Here is a 14,203-nt window from a genome sequence, read left to right as displayed (position 1 = left end):
GTTGGCTGGGTGTGTTTCACGGTAGTGGTGTATTATTCAAACTTAAACGTACCAATAACAAGGTGCCGCAGCACTCGCCGCCTATATCCTTCGTCAATCGAGGCAAAAGCTTTCGACCTCATGGTCACTGCTTTGCACTCCTGTATGCACTGTGCCTGGTACGTCAAGCTGTCGTCTCCGAATGCCCTTCGGATGCTGTTTCACACAGTGAAGCTGAAAGTCGCACTGTTTTTAAGCTGTGCGCTGTAAGCATTTGGACCGGAAACTACCTGTTACTAACTGATTTGCTTCGTCAATGAGTTTAACATATACCCCGCTCGGAGATAGGAGGTCAATTTGCCCCCCCCCCCCCCCCTCCCCGCCTTAGGTTTTCCCAGAAGAACTCTTGAACAGTGCGGTGCGGCGACGCCTCATTTTACTTAGCTGCAGACCATTGAATACGTAATCTTTTGGAGCAAATAATGAGATACTGCTTTCAAGGTCGCTGACAACTCAACAACAAGGTCGCTGTAGAAGGGGAACATCAGGTCATGGCTGTCAGTGAATGCGCTTCATCGGCAAATTTTCAAGCTGATGAGACAACGAAGGCCTGGACTATGTCCCAGAACTTTGAGATGGGCCCGAGACAACTAAAATTAGGATTGCAACCAATTCGAAAGTCAAAACCAAAGAGGTTTTATTTGAAAACTTGCCTCGGTGTAGTTTAGACGGTTATTTTGAGTTCCTCGGTCACAAGGACATCCACAGGCGTCTTACGCCGACTTCGTGAACGTCAGGGAAAGTCGATGGTCTAAAATGACTGTCCAGTGGGGCAGGTCTTGAAGCTCATTTTGGATTCAAACATCCAAATCTTATCGACCGCTTCGGGTACCTTTGACCTCCTAGAGGTCGGATAAGTTTACGGACCTGATATGACTCTGGCTGACCTTTTCCTTTTTAAAAGCAGACAGGTTAAAAATGGTTACGCGAAGAGGTTTAGGGACTGCACGACCTACAGCAGTCAAAGTAGGTCATGCAGGTTAAAAATGGTCACGTGAAGAGGTTAAGGGACTGCACGACCTACAGCAGTCAAAGTAGGTCATGCAGGTTGAAAATGGTCAGGTGAAGAGGTTTAGGGACTGCACGACCTACAGCAGTCAAAGTAGGTCATGCAGGTTGAAAATGGTCACGTGAAGAGGTTTAGGGACTGCACGACCTACAGCAGTCAAAGTAGGTCATGCAGGTTGAAAATGGTCACGTGAAGAGGTTTAGGGACTGCATGACCTACAGCAGTCAAAGCGCCCCCTCCCTCTCCCAAGAGGTTTAAAGGCACATCGGCTGCCGATCTCGAGTTTGACCTTGTTGCACCTTATGAGACCGGCAGGTCACGACCTAGAAACCTGGGAATTTTACTCATGCGAGCTCACGTAGAGGCTTACCCATCTGGGTATTTGGTGCTTCTATGTTTTGTAGTTTTTTTTATATTTCAGGGGTCAAAACTTCTATGTAGTTTTTTATGTTTCAGGGGTCAATTAACCTGCCCCACTGCCAGACCTCAGCCCATCGCATTCAATTGACCGCCTGGACACGTGTTAAGATGCTCGGTACGACTGCGCTGCTCACGATCCCTGCGCTCGCACAGCGCGATCTGAAAGTGGTGTGTGCTGTTGGCTCGCTCCGCAAACGTGACGAGTCCGGTTTAGCCGTCATAGATCGTCGGCCCGCGACAACGCGCGGAAAGCCGTGGGTTCGCGCCTTCGTACCGGAATGATATTTCGTCGTACCCGGCGGCATTCGGCGCGGGAGATTTCAGTGCTGAATGATCGGAGTTATTGGATGCGCCGTTAAACCCCGAGCTTATTATCTATGAGGCTGGCTAGCTGGCGCGCCCGTCTTCGAACCGTCACTATCTGCTGCCAGACGGCGGCCTTATCACTGCTCAGTTTCGCCCGTCAAGCCTTGGGGTTATTGGAATCAGCCGGCTGAGCCGCTCGGTTTCGGACGGGTTGCCAGCGCGGCCTGAAGACCACCGACGGCACCGCAGAGCTCGCCGTCAGCGCGCAGTTACCACGCCGATACTTGATTCCAGAACGGAAAAGGTCACGCAACCTGGCACGCTGGAAATTACCCGGTTTAGCACGGGCGCGGTGGTGGCTTGATAACGTTTTGTGCGTGCATGTGTTCGTTTTCAGGTTATGTTGCTGGTCAGCGCTTGTAAAAGGTAAGGGGGTTTGGCGGAATGCACGAAATTGTCCCAGGCAGCAGTTGATGACAATTTGTCAAGCTGGGAACGGGTCAGGACAAATCATCATTAAGTCCCTATCATGCTGTAAAAGAATATCACCACATTATTGAGCCCTTCGGGAACCAATTTTTTGTTTTCTGTGCTTTGCCTGCGGCCACTAAGCGTGGCTCTACCGGCTTATGTGTTTCGAACAGCGCTTGTTAGAATAACTGTGCGTCTTAAGCCTTTAGATGCATTATATTCAGCTTCACTTTGCTGGCTTCAGGACTGTCATTATCTTATTGCGTCCCTGCCCCTAGATATGAGTACCTGGATTTAGGTAAGGCCTAAACTGGCAAAATCTGTCCTAGCTCAGTATCACATAAAGGATTCCAATAGGCCTGTTGTACTTAAACTACGTCTGCTACAACCTTCTGTTGAGTTCACCTCTGCTAGTTTGAAGTTGCATATTTGAATAAGGTGGGTATATCGAAATGCATTCCAGAATTAGGTTTGACGGGCGAGGTAGAAATTTTTTTTTTTCCAATATAAATGAATATTCTGCGTGGGATGTGGAGCAACGGAAGACTTTTTCACTTTTGTAACGCTTTTGTGCATGATCATGCCGTAATGCTTTGGCTCAAAGTGTCGTCATAGTTAAAATCACCACTGCAAGCAAAGTTGGAGCTTCGTCTAACTTTGGAGGGGCCTCGTTTGAACCCCCCACCCGCCCCGCCCTCTTTTGCGTCCAATCCTGCAACAAGTTTCGATCACCTAAGCCCCACCTTGAAATTAAACCGTAAAAACAACGAACACCACTGTGTTCTGTGAGAAATTTAATCTTAAGCTTCCCCCACAAAAAAAAATGCCGCCAACAAGATACAAACAGCTCAAGCCGCAAACAAGCAGACTTAGTATGGCATGAGGAGACAGCGCCTAGAACAAAAAGGAGCATGTAACATGTATCAAGAAAAGACGCAATGACTTCTTCAAAACTTCACTGAAAAACTATTTTCTGGCGGCACCAACCACTTTCAAACATCAGAACAACCAAAAAAGTCGCGAGCACTTTACTCCTGGTTAGACCATGCGGACACTATGCGGTAGCGATCGGTATGCCGGAGAACACCAACCAGAGCGGTCGGTAGTCGCCTCCTCGAAGCTCGCAATCTTGTCCCGAGCGCATCTCCCGATGTGACGTCACAATCCCGCAGCTGCCGTTCGGCTCGATGCCCAGGGGTGACGTCACGGCAAGCGGCCGGACCCTGCGCTAACATGCGGTGACGTCACACGTCGGACATGACGTCAGCGCGCCGGCCGACCGCGGCTCCGGCCGGTGCCAGTTCATTTCTTCTGAGGCCGGCCCGGACTGGCCTAATCTCGCCACTGTCAGTCGGCGCGGCCCGGCCTGATCCAGGCTCATCTCTGCCCGCTGACGAATAGCCAGCGGCGCCAAACTGCGCCCCAGATTGATTGCAGCCGCCCGAGCGAGCGACGGGTCTTCGTGGAAGCGGCGGTGTGCGGCGGAGCGCTGCAGGTGATGTGCCGGGCCGGGCGGTCACAAATGGCGCTTTGTTGGTATGAACTCGAGGCGGCCCGGACAAGCGACCGACACGCCTCTCCGCCAGCGGCCGTCGGTCGGCGCCGTGGCTAAAAGACGTGGCAGCAGGGCCTCGTTGCATGCGATCCTTATGAAAAGGGTTTTGCTCAATAATGATGGTTGACAGTCAAGTTACTATAGCTATAGCTGATGACCTTCATCATATCAGGGGACAGCCAACTTCCTACCGGATGTCAACAATTTGTCCTGAAACGACTCAACGTCTAAAATATTCGCGTTGCATTGTCCAGGCGTGCCACCCGGCAGGAGCCAGACAAGGCAGTCAAACTTCTTGATGATGGCCCCGGATCGAAACGTTGGCTCCGTCGAATGTCACGTTGTGTTTGACATCCTGCGAGCTAATCAGTGTCGCTCGCTGTTTTGATGGTCGAGATGGTCGATGCGATCGCTGGCCGTTTCCCCCGATCGCTGCTGACCAAAGCCCTTGAAGTCTTTTCACATCGTGTGTCATAAATGAATGAACGCAACAGAGAGTGGGGATGCCAAAACAAAGTTTGAAGTTGATTCTGTCCATACATCGCAGTAGGATCATGCCCAGCACTCCTGAGAAACGGGTGGTGTCATGACACCCACAGGCACGACAGAGATGCGCTGACGCCATGGAGAAGTCACTCGCCCACCACGATAACAGAAGCCTCATTACCTCAGTACCAGGACCTGAGTCCCTACGCCGATCCAGCGGCGTGTGGAACTGGACGAGCACATCAGAGAGGTGCGCTGTTACGCAAGAAGCGATGCGGGGAAACAAATGTGACAAAGATGGAGACCGACAGTAGTCATAGCTAAATCCAGCATGTGTCTGTCCACCATACTGCCCCACTTTTTACTGTCGCCACATTCTTACGTCGTTAAAATCGGGGTCACAATCACACATTCGGGAAGCTCAGACTCTTAGTTGGTTTGTTAGGCTGCTTTTAGTGAATGCCATTGGCCAAGCGTTTGGGGAAATCAACACTTGAATGCGTTTCTTCGCGTGCAACGCCATCCGAGCAGCGCCAAAGTCCGCAAAAGTCAGGGGGAGCGTGTAAATCCTATCCCTCCTCGTTCCCGTGGTGACGCCCATGGCTGCAGCTGGCTAAGCGGCTGCATATTCAGACCACGCGCAATGAAGCAAGCTTCTTTCCAAGCGTGGCAAGTTTGTTGTGACTAGTTGTGGCGGGTCTTGGCTGCTTCGGGGCAGGGCTGACTGGAACTGAATGCCTTGAAAGCTGGAACCGGAACCGGTACCAACCAAGCTATGCCGCTAAGACTCCATGGCCCCATCCGTCAGCATTTGGCACAGTGCCCAGCTAACTTCAGAGAAAATATTCCATCCTAGTTTAAGCATATTACGTCAGCCCTTCCGTGATATGAGACGTTTCTGGGATAGAATGTAAGACAAGACGTTGAAATGCTCAGAAAAAACTTAGTTGAAAATTTGTATTTGTCGTCAACCAAGGTAGTCCTAATCACAAGGCTATTGGACATAACTAATATAAGAAGAAAAGGCTTAAAAAATTGCACGTGAAACCTCACAGCCATAAACAGCTGAATAGATTTGTGATTTGTGGTTAAATTTGTGAAGCCTGGAACACCACTAAGCACGAACACAATAAAACGCCAACATTCTGCGCCAGTGATATCTAGGTAAGCTTGGACTTCCCACCGGACCTTGGATCACAAACCATTACCTCGGTTACCTGACAGTTGTCATGGTTACCCAAGCCGACGTTCGTATGTTATGCGTGTAGCGGGAATTTGCGGAGAACAAAGCGTCGCGGTCAGTAAATGGTACCGCTATCGGGGAGAAACAAAAGACCTCACTGAATGGAAGTTTAAATATTGCTTGATTGGCCCTGTCGCCGTCCCTCCCACCCCATCCCCCCACCTAAATGTACACAAGGGTTGCTCGACTGTTAGTAGAAAACTCCAACACCGACCTCGGCAGAGGACCTTTGCCAAATAGCTTAATTCTTCGTCCATGTGGTGTGTCGGATAGTAACGCGGGGCTTAAGATGATATGTCGTTTCTTCCTAGCATCCCATACATTCCGTCGATGTTTTCCGGGGCTCGTGGATCAAAGGGGCGTTGGAACTGGTTATTGGCACGGCGGGGCCGAAACAGCCCTATTACAGACGCCGGCCGGCTGGCTGCTCCACCCGACACCTAAGTACCGTTAAGGGTTGTGTGAGATAGGGATACCCGATGCTCCACGAGGTATTTGTTCAGGGAATGACTGCAGTCGTGACATTTATACTGGTAATATACGACCGTGTGGCCAGTAAATGGGCGCGCCCTATCGGGAGATGGGCCTCTGCCGTCCACGTAAAACAAAAGATTCGTGCGCAATTGCGCCAGACGTAGATCACGTGTTATTGCCATTCCACTGGCACTTCCGTGGAGTTTCTTTGTAATTTCTTGGCAGTAAAACTACTGTGCACATTCTTGGGCGTTTTCAGTAATGTAAAGGCAAAGCCGTCCGGGCTGCATTTTTTAATTTTTACACTGGATGGTACCTCTAAACCTATTGCTTATTATGCAGACGCCTTTTACACGGAAATCTGATAAATGACCTCTTTAACAGAAAAAGGTTGAGGGCAAAACGTGTTAAAATAAAAGGCAGCTGTTCACATAGTGACTAATATGCTCTCCTTTACCATCATTCTAGCCGGAAATACTGAATGAAGTCTCTCAACCATTTAACCCAATGGAAGCCGTATATGTGCCGGATGCGCCGCGGCTCAACCGTCGCCTGCAGTTCAGTTTGGTGATAAACGGTATCAAATCTCAAATGGCATGCCCTTCTTTACTGTGATGAACTGAGACGTCACATCCATTCATAGCTGAAAACTAAATAACGCTAGTGAGTTGGATAAGTAGCTATGTGAGTTTAATAAACTACAAGAATAACCAAAAACACAATCGCAGAATACATGGCGTGGGATCGTTCGTAAACAACGTTACGTATTTTTCCTGTCATCAACTAAGCCCCTTGGTTACGCCCTGGTTCCGCTTGGCGCCCCTAGCCCTCTCTCTCTCTCCTGATTACGCTTGGCGCCATTAGCCCTTTCTCTCCTTGTTCTGCTTGGCGTCCCTAGCCCTCTCTCTCCTGGTTACACCGCGTTAAGCGCAACGTCCTAAAGAAGATAGCGCCCTTTTGGCTCCAAATTGAGCTGGAGATGGGAAACAAGGCGAGGGTGTGTTGATTGCTATGCAAGGATACCGACATTAGTCAAAAGGACTCTTGCCTTAAGATCTTAGAACATTTTAAAACACACTTAAGTATGATTTACAATGACACCTGATGAGAGCATTACGTTGTTCAACCATGCCACCTTTTCCCACGTGTTACACCGCGGTTACGCTCCATCGGCTCTTCCCCCCCCCCCCATTCTGGCTTCCGTTCCCCTACATGCGGGACGTAACATATGGCCTGCCCCTTTGCCGCTTGGCCATGGCTTATACTGTTTCTTTTGCTTTCTTGGTCTAAAAAGAAGAAGCGACGCACGTCGCCACGCCACTTTTATGAAGCGCCAACGACTGTATTGGCCAAATCAGCGCTCAGGGGTCCGTAGCGTAAACGGGCATTGAGCCCGATCCTCGAACCCGAAGTGGGAGTCCGATGCCGTAACCACTCAACCATTGAGACCCATCGGCTACTGTTTCCGCTCATTTTATGTCTATAAATCACATGTAATCGGGAGATAGAGCAAATATTAGGTAGCATATGACCGACAACTACAACATCGGCGGGCCGTCATTGGATGACAGCCGCTTTAGTAGGTCACGCTTAAATGGCGTGTGCTCACAGCCTTCCTTTGAAAAAATAGATATGCCCATTACAAAAGTCCACACACGTTATATACACACCGTGATTCATTTAAAGCGAATGTCATCGTTATGGCCGACGGCTAATATTCTGCGATTCACTTGGCCTCATGTTGTCACTTTCCTAGCACCACTTATGGCAATACTTTGCGTTTATGCCTTCGTTTCTGGCGCGTTAGCAGCGCACCGTAGTATGTTATATATGAACATCATAAAAAACAGTTTTATCTAATATTTCTTACCTTCCTTTTTTATTTCTTAGGTGAACCCACTGATTTTACATTTTGTTAGGTTGTCCAGAAATATTTATGTCAGAATAGTCAGCGGATCTCCAATGCATGACCTGGTGCTAACCTAAACGCCATAACTCGAAGAGGCTATGGTCCCACCATACCAACCATAACAATGCCTGCCTGTAGTCCCGCTGGCTCATCGCCTTTTTACTTGCTAATATTAGTAGTGTTTCCATGACTAAACAAACTTATCTTTAAAAAAATAAAGCTATCAATAGTTATTAGCTGTGCGGAGATGGGTTTGTAGCCGTGCCAACTGTGTCTGATCAAAAATGTCCTCGTACTTATCCCACAGTCACTAATTATCAAAAATGTTTGAGACTTTCCTTTTTCGGATGCATTTTTGCCGAGAAGAATCGAAGCCGTTTGTTTTTTATAATCGGTCGTGTAGGTCTTGAGATAACGCGGGGAGCGGTATGAGCGTGCCCATTAATATGACTTATTTTTGACCTGTCTAAAGTTAAAGGTTTACCGTCAAAATTGTTCCTGCTCCTGATTAGGCGGACCGAATTGGACGCCATTAGCTAGCAAAGTGGACTTTGTATTGGTGGGCTGAGCTTCACTGAATCTTCGAAAAATAGCGAGTGACGAGCTTTAATCAACATTTTCGGTTTTCCGATTATCCTTGTTGCATTCGCGATGTTGCAGATGCGATTGGGATGCTATGCTGGTTGGATACAAATGATATCATTATTTAGGCTTTATTTAAGCTTAATGGCTAGTACAGTCATGCATCATCATGATAAGCATGACGTCACTGAAGAAATTCTCTTTAAGGTGAACAGCATCTTGATAGATTACTTACGCCCGGGGTATCCGTTTACGTTTTACGTTTTGCGCGTTTTGAAGTGCAGCAGGTACCAGACATTTTTCAACAGTTTTCAGAAGTTCGTGAGAGGCGGTATCATCAACACCGAAATGTCGCTATGGTATATATCATCACAGAGTTTAAAGGGGATGTGAGACCTGCGAAGGCGGCCAGAAAAGAGCAAAATGTATTGCAACATGACGGACTGTTGCTGGCACCGCTATGTTTTTCGTGTTTTTTTTTGTTGTTGTCAAAAGGTGACGAAACATCCAAATTAAAATAAATCAGTTTCAACCTCGCCGTGTGACTGCACGCTTATTCCCCACCGAGGAAGCTGGCATAATTTGCTCACTTGTTCGCCGCCTTGATCTCGTTTGAATACTCTGATCAAGATGGAAACGACAGCGCACGCGCACTGCACAATGTAACTGACAGTTAAACTCCTTGAGAGGAGCTGTTCGTTGAAAAACTGGTGTGGTTTATCCGCTAGGAGTGTCGCTGCATCGCTCCAGTTTGCTGCAGCATTTGATGATGTTATGCGAAGTGATTCAAAATGCATGCTCGTAACGGACTTTACCGCAAACTATTTGCTTTCAAGTACAGAAACCCACGTTTCATGCCTTAGTAAGAATATCGCTGCGTAGATCTCCCTGTGCACTACAGTATGCCTGTCTCAGTTCGAACCCCCGTATAAAGGTGTACTATTTCCGCTAAGCAAGCTTGACTTGGCTCATTTCGTTCGATTTTGCCGGTCTAATTCGCCTAATTGAGCTGGTTCCGGCTGATGGGCGGCTACAGCCCAGGGCCTACGCGGAGCGCCTGGGCTGCGCCGGGCTGAAAGGCCGCCGCATCACCATTGAGGCAGCCGAGCTCTCGCTCGGTCCAGCTCGATACCAGGAGCCCGCGCGCCGAGGCCGACGAGCCGACTCGATGTTGAGTTGGGTTTAAGAAGCATTCGGCGACGCCGTCAAACCCCACGACGGCCGTTCCAGCAACGGACTGCGCCGAACGGCAAACGGCTGCTGGTGGCGACTTCCCGAGGTTTCAGAGATATCTTGCCTCCTGCCTAGCTGGGGTGGCACGAGATATGATCACCGGGGGTGAATGAAGACGCTGTCGCATCAGGCAATGTGGGGGGAGGGGGGAGCCTGAACAGTGTGTTGACATGCGCTGACTCGCGTGGTTCATGGCTACCAACACGGACCATCTGACCCGACTTACTCTGACCCAATTTACTGTGATCCAACTTGCTGAATTAACTAGCGATGTAGCTAAAGTTGGAGCTTTCTGATCTAACCGACCGATCTGTCAGCTGGCTTGCACCCGGCCTGCGGCCGCCCAGCCCACGCCGGTCAGGTCAGGCTCAGCGCCGGCCGGGTCAGGCTCGGCGCCGGCCCAAGCTGGTGACCTGAGGCTGCAGCGGCCCGGCCCACGCCGGTCAGGTCAGGCTCGGCGCCGGTCCAAGCTGGTGACCTGACGCTGCAGCGGCCCGGCCCACGCCGGTCAGGTCAGGCCCACCCCGGCCGGGTTAGGATCGGCGCTGGCCCAAGCTGGTGACGTGACGCTGCAGCGGCCCGACCCACGCCGGCCGGGTCAGGCTCGGCGCCGGTCCAAGCTGGTGACCTGACGCTGCAGCGGCCCGGCCCACGCCGGTCAGGTCAGGCCCACGCCGGCCGGGTCAGGCTCAGCGCCGGCCGGGTCAGGCTCAGCGCCGGCCGGGTCAGGCTCAGCGCCGGCCCAAGCTGGTGACCTGACGCTGCAGCGGCCCGGCCCACGCCGGTCAGGTCAGGCTCAGCGCCGGCCGGGTCAGGCTCAGCGCCGGCCCAAGCTGGTGACCTGACGCTGCAGCGGCCCGGCCCACGCCGGTCAGGTCAGGCTCAGCGCCGGCCGGGTCAGGCTCAGCGCCGGTCCAAGCTGGTGACCTGACGCTGCAGCGGCCCGACCCACGCCGGTCAGGTCAGGCTCAGCGCCGGCCGGGTCAGGCTCGGCGCCGGCCCAAGCTGGTGACCTGAGGCTACAGCGGCCCGGCCCACCCCGGCCGGGTCAGGCGCAACGCTGGCCATAGCTGTTGCGAGCCTGACGCTGATGGAGGGCCGGTAATTGCCTGCAGGCTGACGGTGTGCACAAGAGACTCATTAGGCTGCCGCTGCTGCTGGTGACAGGGCACGTCCGTATTAAAATGGGCGGCAGCACACCTCGCACCGGCACCCACCCAAGCGGTGCGCTGGGGTGGACCGCACAACACGGGGAAGGGGCCCCTGAACGGCGGACCGTGCTTGTCTGCTCGATGTACAGGCGGTGTTGTCTGCTGTAAGAAAATGGCACGCTGCCCTACGACACACACTGGGATGCGCACTTGGCTGCATTTGACTGTTTAGCTGGTCGCTAGGTACTCTTCCTTTAACCTGATGTTTACAATGTGCAGCCAGGGAGGCATACTTTGGCATTATCTTTGCTTCACTTTATCAGAGCAGGTCAAAATGACAGCACAGAATCAGAACAACAGCCATAACTTTAACTAGATTATAAAAGTGTAGTAGGTAATCGCGCCTTAAACCTGATGTTTACAATGTGCAGCGAGGGAGGCAAACTTTGGCATTGGCTTTGCTTCCCTTTATCAGAGCGGGTCAAAATGACAGCACAGAATCGGAGCAGCACCCAAATTCAACTTTAATTAGATTATAAAATTGTAGTAGCTAAGTGCAAATTGAACGTGCTCGCTTAAGTGAACGAAGTACTTTGCTTAGCACAACCCAGATGCATTTGTCAGAATGGCTGATTTTAGTCTGATCATAGGCATGGTATCCCCTCCATTCAGCCATCAGAAAGTGCATCTTACCACTCGCCGTTCCTTGCAATTACCTTTTTCTACTAACATTGGCACGAGGCCATGAAAGAAGTACTCCGAATGGCATTTAGTACGATGTTGTTTTCTAGATCGTCTTTTACTGCTAGCACTGGCACGAGACCATGAAAATATTACTCCGAATGACATTTAGTACGATATTTATTATGTTTTGGTGCCGTTCTAATCTTGCTCAACCGAACCGAAGTAATTCGCGTTGCAACACAGTGGAAGTACCTATTTCAGCATCAAGTGCTTGATTTTGGCTGATGGTGTAACCTCATAATACATTCATATATAAAATAATATAATAACATATCGTATATCATAATTCCGGTGAATCTTGCTTAGGCGCGTTGTGCTTAACCAACGAGTGTTTGCCCCTCCCCCTTTGGTCTCCGTTTTCGATGCAACTTCCAAGCGCATTGCATCGACAAGCTCACCGTGCCCTAAGAGGAGCGTCAGAGCTGTTTGTGTCAGACTTCGTCAGAGCTGTTTGTGTCAGACTTCGGTGGACCAGGTCATATCAGGTCATGCCAAAGTAATTTGTCGTTTGTTCATTGTTCATCAAATCATCATTGTCGTCAACCCGGGCACAAAGCCGGAGGCAGTCGCCTCCTCATATTGCGTAATGCGTGATGACCTCCTGGTAGAGATCGGATCCGGTATATCGTATGACGTCCAAAGGTCAGGGCAGGTCACGCTGCCGCCGGGTCTCATCACCAGTGTCAGGGCCAGGGTCAAAACAATATTCGCCGTTTTTAAAGTGGAAGACTGAAATACGCTGAAAGGAATGACTTGGTACAATCTGGATGTTGTATCGGTCAGCTATGAAATCCTAAATGTACGCTCCTTAGTAACTTGCTATGGATGCTTTGTTAGACAAATGCCATCACACCTGAGGTCATCTAAATGCTAAGCTAAAACTCACTCCGTGGGTGGAATTATAAAATGCTCCGTTTTGCAACCTAACTGGAGGTCTCACTGCCCCCCCCCCCCCCCCCCAATACAGATTCAAACGCAAGTGCACAAATGAGATCGTCCTTGTGGATAGCGATCATAGATCATCACTAAAGATACGCTTTCTAATTTCCTGACGTCATTCTAAATTTCGGGCATGCTATTTGACTTATATTATCTGGAAGTAGCATCAGGTCCCATCTGGCAGATTTGGCTCGGCTTGAAGTCATGACAACCTGAAAGCAACGCCCTTGCTGGACATCCTGCTTAATTCTCCAGATTCAAACACGCGTGACACCATACATCCTTGCGGTATCAGAATGCAGTGGACCTATGGGACATACAGACAAGCCGGGCTCGCTTAGCCTCTAGCCTACCAGGGCGCGCGATTTTTTTTTTTTGATGCAACATTATCTCGTTTGTGATGCAACATTGGCATTGACACCTTGTCAAGTTGAAGTCACCAGTGCAGTTGAGGTGTCCAAACGAATGTTTTCTGTGGCTTCTGGAAGTCAGTGCTACCGATTACAGGTCCGAATAATTGACATTTCGGTCACTGGCTCCGGAGATAAACTGGGGTAAGAATCCTCTCCCCCCCCCCCCCCCGCTCCCAGTAAGTTCAGGCAGCTAAATACCGCAAAAGCCGTGCCCGATGAGGGTCATTTACTACCATGCAGTGACTCGCACGATAATCGCACATCACTGATCGACACACGCGTACCAAATAGCTCATGAACACACGGACCAACGGCGACTTCCCTCAGGCAGCACTGGACACGCATCATTGACTGCATGGTCACGTGACCTGCTGTGGGATCTGTGACAGGCTTCAGATCGTGCCTCCCGGGATTTCCATATAAGACGCTCGCACGGGACATAAACGCCGCATATCAATGAATATCAATCAAGCCAATTGAATTGGACGCGATGGAGCTCCGCTCTTCATGAGACTAACTGATGACTTTGGCCGCGCTCTCAGTGTCGGATACGAAACGTGCCGATTTTACTGGCTAACAATGATTTTTCCTTTTTTCCCGGGTTTTTGGAAACAAAATAAATTTACAGCATACGCGTCAAGTTTATTGCTTCCGTTGCAAGCAGGCGTAACGCGTTCATCGTCACAAGCGCTGTCATCGGGAAGATGTATTTAACCTGTGCCCGTTTGGGGCGGTTTGCCTGCAGCGTTGATATGTCTGTTCGTAGACTGTCATTTGAGACGAACGCCTGGTGTTGAACGCTGAAAGCCGTCCGGGGCACCACGCGCGTCGTTGATTCCGAGCGCGATGACTAGTCTGCCGCGTGTCGCACCGCAGGCCATACTGCCGGCCGCCGCGCCTGCTACGGTCGCGTCTGTCGCATCGGCGAGGTGGCGGCCTGGGACAGCCGGCGCTGCGGCAGGTGCAGCAGCCGGAGACGCCCGACGGCGGGCGCGCGGTCCGCTCGGGGGTCCGGTCCTCGACGTATTGATCTGATCAGTGGCCTCATTGTGGTTTTCTTACCGGTCTCCTAGGTCTTCTGTGCGGAATCTGCCTCCATCCATATCGGGAGGCCTGTCTGAGGAGGCCAGCAAAACAGGACATATGAGCTGCAAGCAAATACAAGATGGGTAGAGTAGAGAATGCGGCATGTATCAAGCCAAGGCAAAGCTCGTTGAGCAAGACGGTGG

Source organism: Pollicipes pollicipes, unplaced genomic scaffold (assembly GCF_011947565.3).
Source record: "Pollicipes pollicipes isolate AB1234 unplaced genomic scaffold, Ppol_2.1 Scaffold_2555;HRSCAF=2994_pilon_pilon_pilon, whole genome shotgun sequence".
NCBI lineage: Eukaryota > Metazoa > Arthropoda > Thecostraca > Pollicipedomorpha > Pollicipedidae > Pollicipes > Pollicipes pollicipes.
Note: the sequence above shows the minus strand (reverse complement) of the source record.